Below are 20,734 nucleotides of genomic sequence, written 5' to 3' on the forward strand. Positions count from 1 at the left end.
TCAGTAGATGTTCAATGACTTTTTGACAATTAGATGCTTTAAAAAATATTTTTAAAAATCCTGTCCTGATTTCTACCAAATGACTGCTTTGAATTTGGGTTTTAAGGTAGGTCGCCGTCCAAATTCAACAATCAGCTAAGTGCCACATTATCAGCGAGACCTCTCTGACCCACACCTGCCACTTACCATGAAGTCCCCTCCCCGGGCACACTGGCGCTCTCAGCCCCCCTAACTCTGACTTGCTTTTCACCAAGGCAGGTAACACCATGTAAAACCTATCTCTACGCATTTTCCCAGGGGAGAATATGAGCTCCATGAGGACAAGGATTTTTGTCTGTTTGTTTGCTGCTATATCCCTAGTGCACAAGGACAAAAAGGATGCTGACGGAACAGGTCCAGATTATCCTGAGAACAGCGAATGCTTCTCTTTGCCAACAGTCAAGAGCTGCTAGGAACAAATGACGGTCTTTGCAGATTTGCTCCCTGGCACTTCTGCCAGCAGAGGGAAGGGAGGGAGGGACGCGAAGAGAACAGGAGACCTGCGGCCGGTGTGGGCTCTGCTGCTAATGTCTGCATTGAGCTTGAGCACGTGGCTTGTCCTCCCTGAGCCCCGGTCTCCTGGCTCATTTAAGTGCGAGGGCTGGGCGTACCCGATGCCCAAAGGCTCTTCCACCTCTCTGTTCTTCACTATTATACAGACTCTGGAGAAAACAACATGAACCCAAAGAAAGCAGGGTTCACTTGCTTTCTTTATGCGTCTAACCTGTGCGTCTAACCCTCAACTACCCCATGTCATCCACCTCCTACCACTGCCACAGCACCTGACAGTTTACTAAGTGCTTTCATTTAGATTATCTCATTAATTTACCTACCGGCGAACCAGCCCGAGATTCTCAAACAGAGCATCAAAACCAAGCATGGAGGGCACCCAAGACACCTTGACAGTCAGCTGGACTAAACAGAAGAGACAGGGAGAGACAGCCGAAGAAAGGCCGAGAAATTCCATCCACCAGATTAAATGTAACTTCAGAGACAGGGAGAAAGAGAGCACCGAGAGGCAGGGGAGCTAATTTTCACACAGTTCATCCAAATCTTATTTAAATACTCCTTATGTAACTGTCACACTGCACTAATCCCACGGGGATTATCCAAACGGGTGCCAATCGAATCTGGGGAACGGGAAACTAGGTGAGCCTGTCCTCCTCTCACTCCCCAAACTTGGCTCGAGGGTTACAGGATCCTCAGAAAGCTGCCGCTAAATCTCCCGTAACTCATTTAGGAGAAGATATCTCGATTCCTATCAAATCTGTTTACTGGGTTATATAACTGTATCTGATTGTAACCCTGTGACTTTTATCAAAATGCTAGATCTGAATCGCAGGCGCAAATATCCCTTTTCACATTCTCTCTGGGTGAGTGACTGCAGTCCAGTCCTTCTAGATTGCTGTAAGCTTGCAAGAGCCAACACCTTTTTTTAAATTTATTTTATTTTATGGAAGAGTGCTTTAGGCAACAGCAATTTATGCTCATCAAATGATTCACTCATTCACCTGTTCATCCTTTCACCAGATAGTTATTGAGCATCTCCTATCAACAAAACATTGATCCAGGCAATGGGGATAAAGAATCTCATTCAAACTGGAGAGAAAGATGCAAGTCACTAGCGCCAGGAATTAGAAAGTAGTCTCCTGTCCTTGTCACAGGTCTGCCGAATCCCCTGGACCCTACTCCACTTAGGGATGGAGACCGTCAACTCCTCTCGCTCTGATTTACATCAGTCTGATGGCTTCTCTGCAGCAGCCTATGATCTTGCTTTTCTCTTCCAAGTCCGTTCCCCCAACACACACTCCTCTGGCTGCTTTTCTGGCTCATGAGTTACCCCAGTCAGGACCTTTGGAGAGCACTTTGGTTTTAAAGGCTTTCCCTTCAGCTGCCAAGCTGGGCAATCAGAGAGAGTGCCTATCCATCTCGCAGGGTCGGTATACGGATCGAATAAGGGAGATGGGAGAACGGGCTGCAAAGGATGCAGTGTTTGTGCTGGTGTTGTGAAGAGGTGACCTCATCCAGCAGAGTAAGGTGATAAAACGCACTGAAATCTGGAAAACAAGTTTGCTTTTCGGAAAGGAAAACAGAAAGCACAAACAGACTTGGGTAAGGAATCCCTGTTCTGCTACTCACTGGCTGCAGGACCATCTCGGGCACTTGATTTAAAATTTGGTGTTTCAGTTTCCCTACCTGCAAAATGGAGGTAATGGGATCTCCCCTTAGGGTTACTGCAAGGATTAACTAAATGCTACCTTTGCTGAGCGTTTATGATGAGTCAGGCAGCGTGTGAAGCATTTTTACAAATAAAATCTTATTTAACCCCAGTTGTTCTAACTCACGTTAGCCTTGCTGAAGGATTGTGCCATTTCTGTTTCCCAGGAAGAGCGTTTTTCTGGAGCAACCGGGATAGTCCTGGGCTTAAATACTTCAACGGTGCACAGAAGGTTTGGTGAAATTTCAGACAGAGCTGACCCAGAAGTCTAGAGTTGTGCTAATACGGGAGCCGCCAGCCACATGCAGCTACTTAAATTTACTTTAATCAAAATTAGATCAAATTAAAAGGTACTCCCCTAGCTACAGCTGCCACATCTCAAGTGCTTAATGACCAATGTGGTTAGCAACTACCTTGCTGAACAGTGCAGGTATAAATTATTTCCACCATTGCAGAAAGTTCTATTGGATAGACTTGGGAGACGGAAAATAAGTTATGAGAGGAGAAATAGAAAAATCAACAGGAGGCCTTGAGGGTCAATTCCTCAGAAGTTTGTGAAATTTCAGCATGTTTTCAATAATTTGTCAGGGCCGACGGGGTAAGGCTGTTCTCATTGGTGGGCTGTCCTGACAAAGTGCTTTTGGGGCATTTAATGGCTTCATAGGACAGCTTTAGTAGCTATGGTTACTAACAGTTCAGCACCATTCAAAGGTATTACATTTTCAGATCTTTCACTAATTAGCAAAAACAAAATAAAGACATTTTTTAAAAAGTCATACAGAATCCACTCCTACAAGCTAAATGGCTCCCCTATCATTTGCCCTGACAATGTTAATTCTGATAAGCTAGCACTAAGGAGCCACTCCCCAAACGCAAGGAGTGGTGAGTCTAGGTTTAACCTAGCATATACTAGTGCTCTGACATGCTCCCAGCCTCCCTCAGGCCACACCCAATGCTCCTTGTAAAATGGACATGTGATCACACCACCCAGCTTCAAAATTTCCACAAAGCACTCCATTCCCTAGAGTCCTGGCTTCTGATAGGATCCCCTTCACAGTGGAACTATATAGCTTGCCGAATCTCCCACTATCACTTCTCCACCCCTCTGCCCTCACCGCCCCTTCTCCATCCAATCCCCCGGCGGCCGCCTCATTCAGTCATTCATTCATTCCACAAATATTTATCCAGCACTGCTGCGTGCCAGATATTACTCTAGGTACTAAAGAGATGGCGGTGAAGACAACAGAAAACAAGATCAGATCCCTACCCTTACGGAGCTTACACTGTAATAGGAGAGGACAGACAACGGAGAAATAAATACATTAAGATGCAGAGAATGTCAAATGGTGATGGTGCTACAGAGGCCAAAAAATGGGTGGTGGCGGTGGGGGGTAGTTTTTTTTATATTTAGACTTTACATTAATTCGTTTCTTAAATCCTTTAAAACTATCATTTATTCATTCATTCACTCAGTAAAGTTTTATTGAACACTTACCATGTGCTGAGAGGTGTTATGTGTACTGGGACCAGAGCAAAGAACAGAACAGACAAAAGCTCTGACCTGAGGGAGCTTACATTCTAGTGGCAAAGAGAGACAGTAAACAAAACGATACTGTAAAGGCTCAGGTGAAGGTAAGGAGGATAAGGCAGGTGAAGAAAGATGGGAGCGCACAGGTGGGGCTGGGGTAGGTGGTGTTCCCACCTATACAGAAGGTCACTGCACCTGGACGTGCAGAGGTTGTACACCTGCATGGCTTACAGGTGCTGGCATGCACTTTCCCCACCTTGCACACATGGCCACCTCCTCCTCCAAGCCCTGACTGCAACGATACTTTCTTGGAGTTTTTCTGATCCTCTCTCTCAACTGGCTCCTCTGTGTACATCGTGAATACCTTGATTTATCTAGTATCACGTGATATTACATTATGTTTATGTATTTAGGTATATGTTAGTCCTGCTAGGTTCAAATTCCTGAAGGGCAAGGACTACGTCTTATCCATCCTCATTTATTTATTCCAGAAACTTTCACGGAACACCCACTGCAAAGCCTGCCCAGGTTCCCTATCATAGAGAATAAAAGAGGAACCCCGCCATGTTGTCCTTATTTGAAAGATTGCTTTTCTTTCCACCTCACTCATCGACAACAAAGGACTCATGTGCCGTTTAAACGAAATAATAGACGGAAGGTGTTTAGAACAGCACCGGAACGTTGAAATTGCTCAGGACATATGAGTGGTTCCTATAATTTTTACTAATCTAAATCAATTTTTGTAGATTCACTATAATACACGTACTGTTACCCAGTGTATTACCGAAATGCTTCCGATTCTAGTCTCTGACCAGAGTGAGATGAAACCCACATGCCCCACAGCTGGTGCTACAGTTCCTGGGAATTCTGTACAGCTTATCTGCTCACTAAAGAGACAGTGCAATGCCTTCGAGCATGAGCTGAGTTAGAGGTGGTTACTGACCCTCGACATCACCTCCAACACTTTTCATACTCAAATATGGCGGAGAGGCTCTCTGTCTTCAAAGCTGACAGTTCAGTGGCCCTTTACCCCCAAGCCTGAGCTGCAGAGCTGCCCTCACTTCATAAACCTCCTCTGCTGTTAGCCTCTTCCCACCACTGCTGCCAACTCCCTGGGGACTCTTCCCCCTTAGTCCCATGTTTCTTCTCTTTTACGTTGCCTATAGATTGTCCTTTAGAAATTGGAAAGAACCTTAGCAGCTCACCCAGACGAAACTGAGCCTGGCATCCCATGTCCCACTGAAATGTCTGTGAGACCATCTTGGGCAGATACATCTCTGGGTCTCAGAATGCCCTTGTAAAGAGGGGACAACACTGGCTTTTAAGGCAGTTAAGAGGATGTTCATATCTTCACACGGTAGGGCTGGCATACAGTTTCCGGAATTGTCATTAGTACCGTGGTTGTTCTGTGTCTACTTCCAAGCTTAGGGACTTCCAGAAGCTTGAGGACACAAAAATACTCTTACTGAATAGCTGGCTACTTACTACACGTGGTTATGTAAGATGCAGCTAAAGAATTATTAACTAGGCACAGGCAGGAACTATGTTTTTATATAGAGCTGCATGCGGGTAGGAAGAGACTGAGGTCGCTAGACCTGCATCCCTGGAGGGTCAGACAGAACGGCTGATGAAAGCAGTTAAGAAGATGAACGTATATTCTCAATTGAGCTATCCCAGCCAGCCAGGACTCAATAATTTAAAAGACAATGCCAGGCGCTCATTTTAAGGTGAGAGGAAATTTTGAAGATGAAAGAATCTTCTCAAAACTTCCTTTTAATTAATGTGCTGGTTGGCTGCATTTCTCCTGAGCTTAGCTCTTTGTCTATGAAGAGGAAATCACATCGGGCTTTGCCTACACAATAAGACAGTTAATCTGAAATTGGAACTCCATCACAAGTTTTATAGCCTCCTTTTTGGGCCCAGCACTGGGTAGGTTTGAAAAGCTTTTGGATAGTATGAATCCATCCATCTTTTTGACTATCACTGCCTGCATAGCTGAAACTAAGAGAAACTGTCCAACTGACACAGAGAAGAGGAACTCAAGATGTAGCTGAATTACTATGAAATGCAGACAAGGTCAGAGGCAGAAGCAAAGCATTCCGGAGGCAGCTGTAATGCAAATTTCTGCTGAGATGGGGACTGACCCACTGAAGGGGCTGCAGGACTCAACAGATGACAAGAGTTTCACAGAATATTTGAAAACCAGAAAGATGCAAACGTTGCTGAGTTCTGCAAAGAGTGGGTGCCAGAATAGTGCTGCTGAAGTACTAATGGGGTGATGACAGAAGAGAAAAAGCAGGGGGATGAACAGGCAACAGCAAGACTAATGGGGACTGGTCGGCCCCTGGCAGGTGACAGATAAGCCAATGAGCCACCAAAGGAGATGTGAGGGAAAGGCATTGAGATACTCCGGGCTCCAGAGGAAGGCTCTGCAGCTGGGAGACGCAGAGAGCCAGCAGCTTGCGCTGCAGATTGCAAGGCCCAGCAGCACAGCTGGCCCACCTTGATTCTCCAATGCCAAGTGAAGCCGAGGGAGTGTGGGCGATTATACCGTGTGTCAGCCACCTGCTGGGCACTGTGCTCTACCTGTACATGGGTCATCTCCCGTGACACTGCCCCAAATCGGTCGAAGTGGAAAGCAATATCATCTTGGCTACAGCAGAGGAAACAGAGTCTCTGAGTAATACACTGGTTACACAGCAAGCAGGAAGCACAGTGAGGACTCTGGCTGACCTGTCCAAAGGCACAGGCTGTGCATTCCCAGAGCTCTGCAGATTCTCACTAACAAAATCCCTAAGAGCCCAAAGGAGTCTGCTGGTGAGCGAGTGATTTCTCTGAAGTCTCCATTTTTATCTTAATCGTTTGTGTGCATTCTAAAGCTTATCTCATACTTGTTTATGTTTTAATTGGAAAATGTTTTAAATTACTTACCATATAGAAGGGCATACTGACCCTGTCCTGGGGTCTTGGAACAGCGTCGGACACACTAGCGAGTCCCCTTGGGAGGGGAATGGGGGACGATGTGCACTCTGTCTTGAAAGGCAATGTATTCTACCATGCAGCCTGCTAATGTCTCATTTTCAGGGCAAAATGAGGAAATACCAAAGTACCCCATCAAAGTCAAAATTATGTTTAATGGCTGGGTAAGTGAGGAGCGTAGTAGGGCCCAGGCGAGTAACGTGTGTGTACTCTCTGTTTTTTTTTGCGGTATGCGGGGCTCTCACTGTTGTGGCCTCTCCAGTTGCGGAGCACAGGCTCTGGACATGCAGGCTCAGCGGCCATGGCTCACGGGCACAGCTGCTCCGCGGCATGTGGGATCTTCCCGGACCGGGGCACGAACCCGCGTCCCCTGCATCGGCGGGAGGACTCTCAACCACTGCGCCACCAGGGAAGCCCTAACTGTGTACTCTCTTGAATTGAGAAAGAACCTATCTCTGCTACCTTCCTGGTAAAAATCATCTCTGTCTAAGTGGATGTCCCTACTGGCATGGTGTTTTTTTCTTACATGCCCACATCTTTAAGTGCCTTTTGTGGAAGTAACACGACTGCTCAGCCTAGTGGAAATGACAGACTGACTCTGCGTGCTGGCCCAGGTATTGGCCAAAGGGCTTTCCATGAGTTGCCCCCAATTAATCCCCCTCAACAACCCTATGAAGTAGGAAGAACTATCATACACATTTTGCAGATGAGGAAACTGAGGACAGAATAGTTGAACCACTGCCCCAGGGGACCCAAGCTAGGATATCTTGGGACCGGGATTCACAGCCACGTAATTGGGCTCAAAAACATTCATTTTACCCTATGGCCCCAGGTAGCCTATCTCCTTGGTCCACATTTGCGTAGTACCAAGGTAACAAATATCAGTGTCCATTCTCTTGACACAGTGAAGAAGCTCTCCTAACCTATTTGCTGCCTAGGGCCCTCCGTATTCTGATTGGGGAGCGGTCATAGGGCGCCTTCTGTTTGCAAAGGGCCCAGCAATCGCTCAATCCCTTTTAAAGGTTCTCATCTACAAGATGCTACTCCGAGCGTGGTGATGCCCATCTCAGTTTAACACTGGTACAAGGGTACATGCCCAAGAGAAGTCTGCTTGTTAATCTTTTCAGCCCAAGGCACTGAGTCTGAGTATTAGATGATTTGTAGATACCAGGTGATGCTTACAGCTACAGAGAACTTTGCCAAGAAGACGCGGTGCTGCCTCGTGGTCAGATGATCAGCTCTGAAGACAAACAGCCCTAGGTGTGGGTCTGGAATTTTTCCAGTTGCAGGCTGCGTGCTTCTGAACACTGAATCTAACCAACACCTCTCCGTTTCCCCCACCTATGAAACAGAGATAGCAATGCTTGCCTCTTGGTGCTGTTGTAAAAAGTAATGGAGATGAGCTTCCCCAGGTTAAATGCTACCTGATGGGTGGTGTAAATGACTGGAATGGCTGAGCTGCTACTGAAGATACAACACAGCTTCATGCCCGTGAAAGCATTCAGCACAGTGCCTAACGCACAGTGAGTGTTCAGTCAATGGTAGATGACGACGACGACAACTGCGTCAAAATGTTCCATGCTGTGCTGCCATTGATATTTCCAGCTGGTCAGATCGATAACATCAATGCCTTGTGAATCTGTATCTTTTCAACTGTTCCAAACTGCGTCCCCACCCGTTATTCCCACGAAGCATCGCAACTCCCCTCGCAGGTAGGTAGCTCAACTACTATACTCGTTTTGCAGATGAGAAATGTGGGATTAAAGACCTTACTTCCAGGCACCGGGTTAGTTGGTATCGCTGCTGCAGCTAAGACCAGGAATTGGAGTCTCCTTTTTTATCTGCCACTGCTGCTTAGAAAACACCTACAGGTTCTGCAAAATTCACAACGAAGAGAGAGAATCCACTTCTCCAGGACCACGCAGCAAGTCCACGAGAGGGCAGGAAACTGTTCTGGAGTCTCTATCCTCTTCCTGTGATGCCTCCGGCAGAGGACTGCACGCTGGGGCTCAGAGGGAGAGCCCAACTCCATTCACGGATGCCATGCAAGCCCCACGTTGAGGAACAGGTGAGGATTTCCTCTCTTCTCTGTGTCCCCTGCCTGCAGTTCATCAGGAAGTCCTCCATGAACTAGCCCCCGACTCCCAACCCCTCCACCTGCTACCCCTTCAGGGACCTTGGCTTCCTTTCTCTTCCTCAAATATCACGAACCCTCGCCTGCTTCTGCACACGAGCCCTTGTCCGCTTAGAGCACTCCTCCTCTTGTAAGTGACGGTGTCTTTTATTGCCTGAACCTTCTCATCTTTTGTGACTTTAAACAGTAGCCTCCTAGAGCCTCCTACCCCCACCCCTCCATCTCCATCGTGGTTCTTCTCTACCCCTCACTGCACTTAACCACCATCTGAGCTATCCTGCTTGTCTATGGTCTGTTTCCCCCAATTAGAAATCTACAAGCCTGGTGTCTGTCTTGTTCACTCACGCAGCTCTTGGAATTTAGTGTAAAAAGAAAGATTCCCAGCCCCACCAGTACCTGCCTAGGAGAGATCAAAACTCAATTTGTACTTCAATACAGCTGCTTTGAAACAGCTGAAGCTGTTAAAAGACCAAGTCAGAGCTTGCCGTGACTGTGGTCTAATGCAATGTCCTCTCCTCTCTCCTGGCCGATGAACAAGGCTGACGTACAAACCTATGAATGCATTCCATCCTACCCAGAACACAGTTTTCAGACTCTGTCTCCTATCCTACCTTCCCCTTTTGCACTTAAAAACCCTCAAGTTTCCTCTCTGCCATCTGTTCCGTGAATTTTTTTCATTGGTGTGCGTTCCCTTGCCTGGCAAGGAAATAATATATTCAACTGTGTTTTTTGTTTTCTTTTTATGTTTGTTTACGGTTGTTTTTTGCTTTTGTCAAGGAAAACAGGGCTTTCTGTAGTATTCTGAGATACCTGGAGAAGGACCCAAATCCCAGGTTTAAAAGCAAGACTGCCAAGTTCAGACCTGCTTTTGTTATTTTCTTAGGTAAATGAAGTCACCTCAGCAGAAATATAAATAGTTTCCTCAGTAGAAACTAAGGACCATGATAAAATGCCTGCCTCACGGTGACTGGATGAGAGAGGGCTATGTAAGTGCCAGCTACCATAAGTGTATTCTGCACAGTGTCTAAAAAGAGTCCTGTACTTCGGCAGAGCTGATTCATGCAAGATCACTGCCAGAAGCATAGGTCTCTATTCTTGTCAGTTTCTCAATGTGAGAAAACATACCAAGTGTCTAGAACCTGCTGAATAAATAAGAGCAACTCTTTTAAAGCAAGGCATGAACATCAGTGCAATACAGCATTAGTTACTTCTGACTTTTTCCTAATGCTCTGTGTCTCCACAGCACCTCACGTCATCAAGCCTTACAGCAATTATGAGACGTGTAAACATACAGTACATTTTATATCATAAATACACTACATATACATTAAAATACATATGTATACATGATAGTATGTAAATCTGCTTATATGTCTCTATTTTCTTCTTTGTATAAGTAGAAAGTGGGTCTAATTCACTTTTGAATCCCCAGTGCTTAGTACACGGCTTTGCCAATAGTTAGGTGCTAAGTGGGAGATGCTTCTCTCAAAAGACCATTACACTTAAGCTTTGGAACATCTTTAGACAGCGAAGGAAGTAGCAAGGCACTTACATAATCTCAATCTCCCCAAACTCCTAATCTTACCTGTCCAATTACAGGAATAAACGCCCTTTGAAAACCATGATGTTGACAATTAAAGGAAGGGAAAAATATGGTTGAAGTGCAGAGTCGCCCATGGGAGACCATTCGGATATACAAATTCTAGTGTGTATTCGTTAAAGAAAAATACTTTCCATTGCCTCCTGGTTTATAAGGTGGTTAAGTGCATGTACTTGCATCACTCTGCCTGATTCTAAGTGCAGAACCTCCCCCTGCTGACTATGTAACTTTGGGCAAGCTACTTAACCTCCCTAAATCTGTGTGTCTTCATCCGTAAAGTGGGGATTAAAAAAAAAAGCACCTTCCCTTACGTGATTGTTGGGAGATTAAATAATGCAGTATGTATGAAGCCGTTAGTCTAATGACCAGCTTTATCAATAAATCGAAGGTCTTACTACTAACGTCATTACTATTATTGTTGTTACTTTAGTACTTGCTAACACAGAAGCCAATCCAATCAAATGACCTAATGGGAATTTGCTGCTAAACTAAAGGAAGAGCTGCCATCCCAGGAAGGACTGGAGGAGGATCAAGTGCCCTCAGCTCAGATGCGAGCACAGTGGAGAGGGGCAGGCCATCATCACTGGATCGGTGAAAGGATGGAGGCTTCTGGGGGCGCCCACAGGAGGCTTCCCGGCCCAGCCCAGGACCCTCCACAGACAGGCTTGGAACATAAAGAGGAACCGAGGGAGTGGGGGGCTGTGACACTTCAAAGAAGCCGCAGGGCTGAATTTGAGAGGTACCGGATTGAAAATGATACATTAAGGAGCCGGACTCAGAAGGCAAGAGGATTAGAGCCACTCTCCAAGTCAGGGACGAAGCTAATGAGGCTTTTCTTGTCACCACCTGTAAAAGTTTATTACTTATACTTCAAAGGCAGTGGGCAGCAGAGGGGCTGGGGGAGAGGCGCTGTTCCTCCCAAGAACAGGAGTAGGAAACGGAAGATGCTGGCTTGGAGACAGGGTGGGAGGTCGTCCCTGTGTCTTTGCTACAAAAAGAGCCCAGCCCCATGGGGCATGAATCTGGATGCATGCACCCGTGCTGATCAGTAGCTGGCAGTGGTCACAGGGTGGGAGGAAGATGGATCGGGGGGAGGATTAATTAACTTTATTGTGGAGTAAGGAGACGGGCTGGCTTCCCTGAAGTCGCCCACTGGCAGCCCTCAGCTCTGATCTCACGCGCTCTGCGGTTCTTTCCTGAAACTGGTAGCAAGTGCTCCAAGTCCTTCTTTACCTCAACCTTGCTAAACACCTGATTGTCCATCATCGCATGTTCTCATTGAACACGGTGGTCCAGACAGGGTGGCAGGTGGCTTGCACAATGAGGCGGCTTGTTCACTCACCCAGGCATGACGTGGATGACGCCTGCCTTCCAGCTTAAAGCAAGTCCCCTTTGACAGTTTGTAATGACAGGGAAAGGAACGGGTATTCATCCCATCATTCGATATTGGTTGAGCACTTACTACAGCATGCCAGGTACTGGGGATAAATCAACGAATAATGGCGGCCCAGGCCCTGCCCTCCTGGAGCTTATAGTCTAGTGGGGGATGTGGATGTTAGAGAATCATGCAAATGCAGATAAATGTAAACTAACAGCCGTGATAAGTGCTACAAAGGGATGATGCGTGATGTCTGTGTAGGTATAAAATAGGAGGAACTGATCTGAACACAGGGAAGAAAATTCCACTATGAGGGAGGAGCATGTGTAAAGGTCCTGAGGTACAAGGGAGAATGATGCACTCCAGAAACACAGAACACCAGTCTTTCTAGAGTGAGCCAGGGAGAGGGAGGTGTGGAGGGGTGAAGATGAAGACAGGCAGGCGTGGACTTTTGTCTGTATTGTCCACTGCTTACCTCTTCGACTCCTGCTATGTGCTTTGATAACACATAGTAGGAGTTCAAGTATAAATGTTGAACAAATGAAAGAGTACCTACTGTGGGCTAGGGTCTATGCCAGGCTTTATATCCTGCACCTCACGGGATCCTTCAGTTCACTGATTCTCATCACATCAATTCATTTTGCTGTTACAGAAAGAACACTTGATAAACCCGAAGTTACAGAAGTGGCGTATCCCAAAGTTGAGATCCCAGTCAGGTATGCTTCAGAGTTTCCTGCTTTGGGTAACAGAGTAAAAAAAAACACCAGGTGAGTTACTAAACTAGACTAATGAGGTGGGGAAGGTCTGCCCAGAACACCTAAGATGTGATTCCTGCACTCAACAAAGGAGTCAAGAACGGTGACTAGGAGATGCTGCAGCCACCATGGAAAATGGTGTGGCAGCTCCCCAAAATGCTACATATGGACTTACTACGTGACCCAGAAATTCCCCTCCTAGGCATATACCAAGAGAAATGAAGACATAAGTCCATGCAAAAACCTGTACATGAAAATTCAAGGTAGCATTATTCATAATAATCAAAAAGTGGAAACAACTTAAATGTCCATCAATTGATGAATGGATAGACAAAATGTGATATATCCCTACCATGGAATACCATGCAGGCATAAAAAGGAATGAAATCGTGATCTTTGTTATGATGTGGATGAACCCTGAGAACATGATGCTAAGTCAACGAAGCCAGTCACAAAAGGCCACGTGTTGTATAAATCCATAGATATGAGAAGTTCAGAACAGGCAAATCCAGAGACAGAAAGCAGGTTAGCAGTTACCTAGGGCTGGAGGGATGGTGGAATGGGGAGTGACTGCTCATGGGGACAGGTTTCCTTTTGGAATGTTGACAAAAATTCTAAAATTAGATTGTGGTGTTGGTCACACAACTCTGAATATACTACAACCACTGGACTGTACTCTATACATGGGTGGATTTTACAGTATCTGCACTATGTCTAAAAAAAAAACAGGAAGAGTTCAAATATTAGAGTCCAACAGTTGGGATTTGGAGTCCTAGGTTCTACTAATAGCTAAGCCATGAGAAATAGGGCAGGTGACTTTCTCTCTCCAAGCTTTAGTTTCCACATCTGTGCAAGATGAATGGACCAACTCATGGTGCTGCTCTGGCCCCAAGACGAAACAGTTCACCTGAAGTGTTAGCATCCCATTTGCCTTAAGATACCCACATCTAAAAGGGAATAGAGCTGTTAACAAAAGTTCAGCCCTTACCTAGACGCTGTGATTAATGAAACAACAAATGAAATTCAGAAGCACAGTTAATCCTGTTTTCAGGCAGGTGCTGCATTACTCAAGTGTTTGCTGTCCATCCTAGTTTGGACGTGGAGACAAAACTCAGGTGGGTCAGCCCAGGTCAGAAGGTAGGCAGTGGCCGAAGGCGTCAGGGGTGAGGAGGCAGTAAAGGGCTGACAGACAGACAGACTGAGCTGCTCCATTTCTAAAAGCTCCATATTCAACATGGAAAATGCCCAGAACACAGCACGTTCCTGAAGAGTTTTTGTTTGTCAGTCTGTTCAGGACTGAGGAGGCACATGGCTTCAGGAGCCCATCTGTGTCCTTTCCTGTCCTCTCCCATGTCCCGAGGTGCACAGAGGAGCCCTGGGCTTGGACAGGGGCTACAATGAAGGGAACAAGCGGCCTGCCCGAGCGGCACATCCTTCCCGTGGCCCACCCAGATGCTTCCCTGACTTCCATCCGGAGCTGTTGTAACACCGTCACGCAGTGGAGAAGAGAGGATCCAGATGGGCTCCCATCACCCCTTGCCCAGCCCGTACGTCAGCCCCAGCCCTAGAAGGACTACAGGGAGTGAGGATGGTTCCCTGGAAGAAGAAGAGCCTCACCAGGTCCATCAGAGATGCTCCAGATATTGGAAAGGTAATGCTGGGAAGAGGATTTATTCTGTATGGTGAGGGGCAAAACCCAAACAAGGGGGGAAGTTACAGGAGGAGATTTGGGGCTGAAGAGGAAGAACTTTCAAAAGCCAGAGCTCTTTGGAGGAGGCACAGCGGGCTGTGGTGAGAGGCAGTGGGTCCCCTGTCATCGGGGGTGTGTGTGCACAGGCTGACTGATGCTTCGGGCAAGGCAAGCAGGCATCCTAGGCCTTCAGGACTCCTTGTCATGCTGACAAGTGGGTCATTTTCGGCATCATCTCTCTCTCCCTCTTTTTTTTTTTTTTTTTGCAGTATGTGGGCCTCTCACTGCTGCGGCCTCTCCCGTTGCGGACCACAGGCTCCAGATGCGCAGGCTCAGTGGCCATGGCTCACGGGCCCAGCCGCTCCGCGGCACGTGGGATCCTCCCAGACCGGGGCACGAACCCGCGTCCCCTGCATCGGCAGGCGGACTCTCAACCACTGCGCCACCAGGGAAGCCCCTTGGCATCATCTCTTGGTTCCTGTCATTTGGAATCAATTTCCCTTCTCTTCCCTCACTTCCCAATGCTTAATAAAAAGAAGGATCTGACAACAACTTTATTCCCAGGGTCACCTGCCCTCTGTTCGACAAAGCACTGGCCACTCTACACTTGATATAATGATCCTGCTGCCGGGGGCTCCTCTAGTCCCATTCACCTGAAGAGATGAATGTCTGAGTCAGGGCAGTAGCATCCCCTGTGTTTCAGTTATGAACTATTCTCACTCAGTTTTAAGACTCACCGCGATGCATTCTCCCTGACACCTGCCCGACTCTCCTCCGAAGTTAGATCTTCCCTGAAGGGAGAATGGGTCTCCTTGCAAACCTCTTTGCCTCACAGGATGCCTTGAGCACAGTATGTGCTGCATAAAATGTATATAATTTTTTAATCGGGGAAAAGAGATATTCTTACTCAGGGCTGGGGAGGCAGCTGCTACTTTTGGAACAATTTTCCATTTAAATCCAGCAATAATGTCAACTCTGGACCATGCCTAGAAACCACACAGCTCCTGGGGCCAGAGATCAAGCCCGCTGGAGGAGGGATTTAGCATCAGTGGCGTACAACCGCTTATGTGTCCTACAGGAACCTGTCTTCTTTGCCTAGGCTGGACGCCACTTGCAAAACCCCACTCGGGAAGGAGCTGAGATGGTATAATGGAGCTAGATAAAGAATCTATGTGGTCCCAAATGGATCTCCTTCATTAGTAAAAAGTCTAGTAGAATTTCTGGGCTTTCTGGCCTGAGATTAGCAAGCTGCTCAGAATTATCTGAACAACGAAGGTTACTAGCGCAGACTGCGGGACTTGCTGCCAGATATCTGGGAGACACCAGAGCAAGAGTCTCTGCTCTCAGGGTCCTCACTGGCTGAAGGGACCAGGAGCAAGGAGTCATGAAGAGATCAGGGAACTGACAGGCATGACCCATGTAAACAGAGGGCTGAGAGTACCTAGCCGGTGGTGACACCCAATAGACGCCTTAAGAATGAGTTGGAATTTAGCAGGTTGATGAGATGAGCCTTGGGCACCGGTGAGACCTGGGAGCTTGTGAGTCTAGCGAACCACAAAGAGTTCAGTGTGGCTGAGACACAGGGTCTGTGTGGTCACCTGGGGCTGGAAGTTAAACCTAGAGAGGAGCCTTGAACACTATGGCTAAGGATGCTGACGGTCCTTAAGTACATGCCCAGAGGAATGAAACCGCGATACAGGATACAGTGTGGATGGACCCCGAAGACTTTATGCAAAGAGCTGGTCACAAAAGGAACAAATACTGAATGATTCCATTGATAGGAGGTACTTAGAGCAGTCAAATTCATAGAGACAGAAAGTTGAATGGTGGTCGCCAGGGCTGGGGAAGGGAGGAATGGGAAGTTAGTGTTTAATGGATACAGAGTTTCAATTTGGGAAGATTAGTGGATGGGGGTGATGGGTGCACAGCAGTGTGAATGTACTTATTTAATGCCACTGAATTGTACACCTAAATGGTTAAAATGCTGATTTTTGTTACGTATATTTTACCACAATTTTTTTTTTTTAAACAAGGAAATGCCCAGGAAGCATGGTGTTCTGATAGACACATGTCCAGCACCACTCTAAGCTATGGAAGTTCAGAAATCTCAGCTTGTTTTGTACTGATGCAGTACAGGAATCATATACCTGTGGGAACTGTCCCAGACTCACTGTTTACAAATAATCTAGCAGTTTTAAGTAGCTGTCACCTCCCAAAAGACGTGAACCTTCCAATCACACAATTTTCCCCTCCTCCCCAAGTTTTTTTTTTTAAACAAGTGTTCCTAATCTTATACCTTTGGGTTGAGGGAAGAAAGGAGACAGCTGAGACAGCCAGGCTTCCCTTTGATAACTTGCTCCCTCTCCTAATTAACAAGACCCTGCACACAGCATCTATACTGAACAGGAGAATTCCACACAGCCCAAATCAGACACTGTTCACTCCAGTGCCACTCAACTCAATCCAATCTTCTGAAGACTGTCAGTAAGTAAGATACAGTCACTGCCAACTGGAAGGGGCGCCATGGGTTCCAAAGTAGCCTTTCCCCTCTTCCAACACACACCATGTTGATGGACAAGCAGATGGGAGCGTCATGTTAAACTCTATCCTTCAACATTTCTTGGAAGAGTTTTCTAAAACCTACATTTGATAGCTCTGTTTTTAGTTTTTTATGGAAAACAGAGCTACCATATGATCCTGCAATCCCACTCCTGAGTGTATATCCAAATAAAACCATAATTCAAATAGACACATGCACCCCAATGTTCACTGCAGCACTATTTACAATAGCCAACACATGGAAGCAATGTAAATGTCCATCGACAGATGAATGGGTAAAGAAGATGTGGCCTACACACACACACACACACACACACACACATACACACAATGGAATGTTAGCCATAAAAATGGATGAAATAATGCCATTTGCAGCAACATGGATGGAACTAGAGATTATCATACCAAGTGAAGTAAGTCAGACAGAGAAAGACAAATACCATATGATGTCGCTTTATGTGGAATCTAAAAAAAGATACAAATGAACTTATATACAGAACAGAAATAGACTCACACACACAGAAAACAAACTTATGGTTACCAAAGGGGAAGCGGGGTGAGGGATAAATTAGGAGTTTGGGATTAACATATACACACTACTATATATAAAATAGAGAACTAGCAAGGACCTATTGTGCAGCACAGGGAAATATACTCAATATTTTGTAATAACCTATAATGGAAAATAATCTTTAAAAGAATATATAGATACATATATATGTATATTTATAACTGAATCACTTTGCTGTACACCTGAAATTAACACAACATTGTAAATCAACTATACTTCAATTTTCTTTTTTAAAAAATAGATTTATTATTTATTTTTGGCTGCATTGGGTCTTTGTTGCTGTGAGCGGGCTTTCTCTAGTTGCAGTGAGCGGGGGCTACTCTTAGTCGCATTGCTTGGGCTTCTTGTTGTGGTGGCTTCTCTTGTTGCGGAGCACAGGCTCTAGGCACGTGGGCTCCGATAGTTGTGGCAGGCGGGCTCAGTATTTGTGGCTCGCAGGCTCTAGAGCACAGGCTCAGTAGTTGTGGTACATGGGCTCAGCTGCTCTGCGGCAGGTGGGATCCTCCCGGACCAGGGCTCGAACCCGTGTCCCCTGCATTGGCAGGCGGACTCCTAACCACTGCGCCACCAGGGAAGCCCCTCAATTCCATACATTTAGTAACTCGACACCAAAGTTTACATATTCGACTTTCTAGTTGAAAATTATCCTTCCTTAGTTTTTCTTCCTTCTCTTTGGGTCAATTCTCCCCAAATTCAGAAAGAACTGTCATTTGGTGAGCTCATCCTTCAACTTCTGTCATGCCGATAAGTCACTTTCTGCTTCCTGGAGAAAGTTACAACGCATATTCCGACATCTCTACAGTTATTATGCAGGGTGCATCCGAAAGGTTGATTCATAACTTTTGCTTACACCCCAGCTGAATCAGCTCCTTCTGGCAAGCACTGAAAAACAGCTCTGTGTGTTACTACTTCTTGTGGTCTTGTCTCAGGAGAAGCATGCATCCGACTGAGATGGTGTTTGCATGTCAAAGACAAACAGGGCAGGAGAATGCTGAAAACACTCAGAGTGAATTCAAATGGTGGGATGTCTTTGATCCACACTGCTTTCCTTTTAGAGTCATTAGTGCTAATTACTAACAACTAGGCTGGCAGTTACTTAGCTGCTAATTGGCTTCAATTTACCGCTCTGATTGTGTGGTCACAGGTATATATCTGTTAGGGGAGTGAGGAAGAAGAGCAGGAATATCAGGTCTTAGGCGGGTCTTATAAAAGGGATCTCCTGCCTAAAACGTCCAGCCTAAGTCAAGGGGTCTCACACTTCCCCACGTGTCAGAATCGCTGGGAGGGTTTTTAAAGCACAGACTCTGGGCCCCACCCCCGGAAGTTCTGGTTCAGTAGGTCTGGGGTGGAGCCCAAGAATGTGAATACCTAAAAAGTTCCCAAGTGGTGCTGATGCTGCGGGTCCTGGGCCACCTGTTGAGAACCACGGGCCTCACCGTTACGCTCCTCCCACCTGCAATGCAGGGGCAGGGCCACAAGAGCAACCGCCATGCGGGTCTCAGCAGACACTGCACTGCACGGTGAACAGTGCTATAGTTAACAGGGGGACAGCTGCTGAAAGGTGGGATTTTTTAAAAGGAATTATTTGTTTTCCTGTTTGTTTTTCTGGTTGTTGTTTTGTTTTTTTGGCCGCACTGCGCAGCACGTGGGATCTTAGTTCCCCAACCAGGGATGGAACCCAAGGCCCCTGCATTGGAAATGCAGAGTCTTAACCACTGGACTGCCAGGGAAGTCCCTATTTATTTGCTTTTTTCCCTTCAAAATCTAAGCAGGAATTTTACAATCTCTCTATTCTGCTTTTCACTGGGACAGAATGAATCACAGAGAGATGAAAGGAAAAGTGAGCAGTGCCTGATTACCTGGGCTTCAGCTACTGAGGACTCAGCAATTAGAAAAAGCACCCTGTGCTTCACTTCTAGGACACATCCCCAACCTTCTCCTTATGGAAACCTTAGACCCAAAGACCCAGAATGTGTGAATACAACAATAAGATAAAGTGATGGCTCTGGCTCCTACCTAAAAGGTTAGAGAAGAAACCTGAGGAATTATTCCATTCAACAAGCCACCCGTCCGCAGGCAACGTGCAGAGGGTAAAGGATATAGGCGTGGACATAGTAATAACCAGTTATGAAGCCCGCTGCGCACCAAGCGGCATCATGGTACGAAGCCTAGTCCCTGCAGCTCCCTTGGATGGCTCTGGCAGTGCCAGTGATGCCAGCGAACGTGCACACAGCGCCTGCTGAGTCCCACACTCCCTTTGAGTGCTTTGCACGTATCTACTTATTTCATCACCCTAACAACCCTGTGACTTAGGAACTTTACAGATGAGGAAACTGAGCCACAGAGAGGTTAAGTCACTTGGCCAATGCCACTCTGCTAATAAAAGGTGAAAGGTAAAATGTGTGCCCACATTACCTGGCTCCAGAGGGCCGTACTAAGGACTACGCTATCCACCAGTGTCTCTGCTGGTGAGTGATATCACCCATGTTTCTATGGATAAGAAAACTGAAACCTGCCAAGGTTAGAAACTGACTTAGCTTTTGATTCTGAAGTCTGTGCTACATGCCCAGGGCTCTCTGATGACAGGCACGTGGTTCCTGCTCTTGAAAGGGGGACAGGCTCATAGACAAATGCACACGACTGAAGGTGGAGAGTGCCGTGATAGTACTATGGTGTCAAACCATCCATCACACACAAAGCAACTCTCTTCCTCTTGCACTGATGGGTGATTAAATGACTAATGAGACCAATCTGGGGGAGGCAAATTTTGCTCCCATTTGGACAGATGTTTCCACATGTGGCAGCTATACTTGGGTGTCTTCACATGCAGCTTTTACTGTTACTTCTTCATTATGCTGCTGGTACCACCTGCGTGAGCTGCACCTGTGTCTGCACTTCCTTAGACCTTTACGTGGAGAGATCTGGAAGCTTAATACCTTACGTGGTAATATTCGAGTCTCCTTTACACCGTTAAGGAGGCTTGAAGGCTTTGACACAGACAGCACAGGTGGTATTTCCCTGGCATCTAAAGGGGTTTTCTACATGTTATCCATGTTGCTACTACAGAGAGAAAAGCAGGAATCAGCTTTGCATCATAAACCCCAGAGCCTTTCCGGCTCTGTTATCAGAGTTCTCGAATATTCTAAGGATTTAGGTGAACTAAGCAGTTTCACCACTGAGATTAATCCCAGAAAGACAGGATGACTCCGGTCTAGGGAATGAACTCCCCCAAAGCTGGGACATTTGCAAGCCCCTATGACAGGGATGGCACGCTTCACCCAGG

The 20,734-nt window shown here is 46.4% G+C and overlaps 1 protein-coding gene and 1 long non-coding RNA gene across 2 annotated transcripts in view; one reads left to right on the forward strand and one right to left on the reverse strand.

Annotated features, from left to right (window-relative positions):
* The window catches only part of LARGE1 (LARGE xylosyl- and glucuronyltransferase 1), a 583,936-nt gene that overhangs the window by 164,230 nt on the left and 398,972 nt on the right, over window positions 1–20,734 (reverse strand). The window lies entirely within an intron of this gene.
* Window positions 8,740–12,592, forward strand: LOC132433309 (uncharacterized). Its single transcript, XR_009521114.1, has 3 exons — window positions 8,740–8,832; window positions 10,929–11,346; window positions 12,529–12,592. It is a non-coding gene; the product is annotated as an uncharacterized lncRNA (long non-coding RNA).

Source organism: Delphinus delphis, chromosome 11 (assembly GCF_949987515.2).
Source record: "Delphinus delphis chromosome 11, mDelDel1.2, whole genome shotgun sequence".
In the NCBI taxonomy this organism is placed as follows: Eukaryota; Metazoa; Chordata; class Mammalia; order Artiodactyla; family Delphinidae; genus Delphinus; species Delphinus delphis.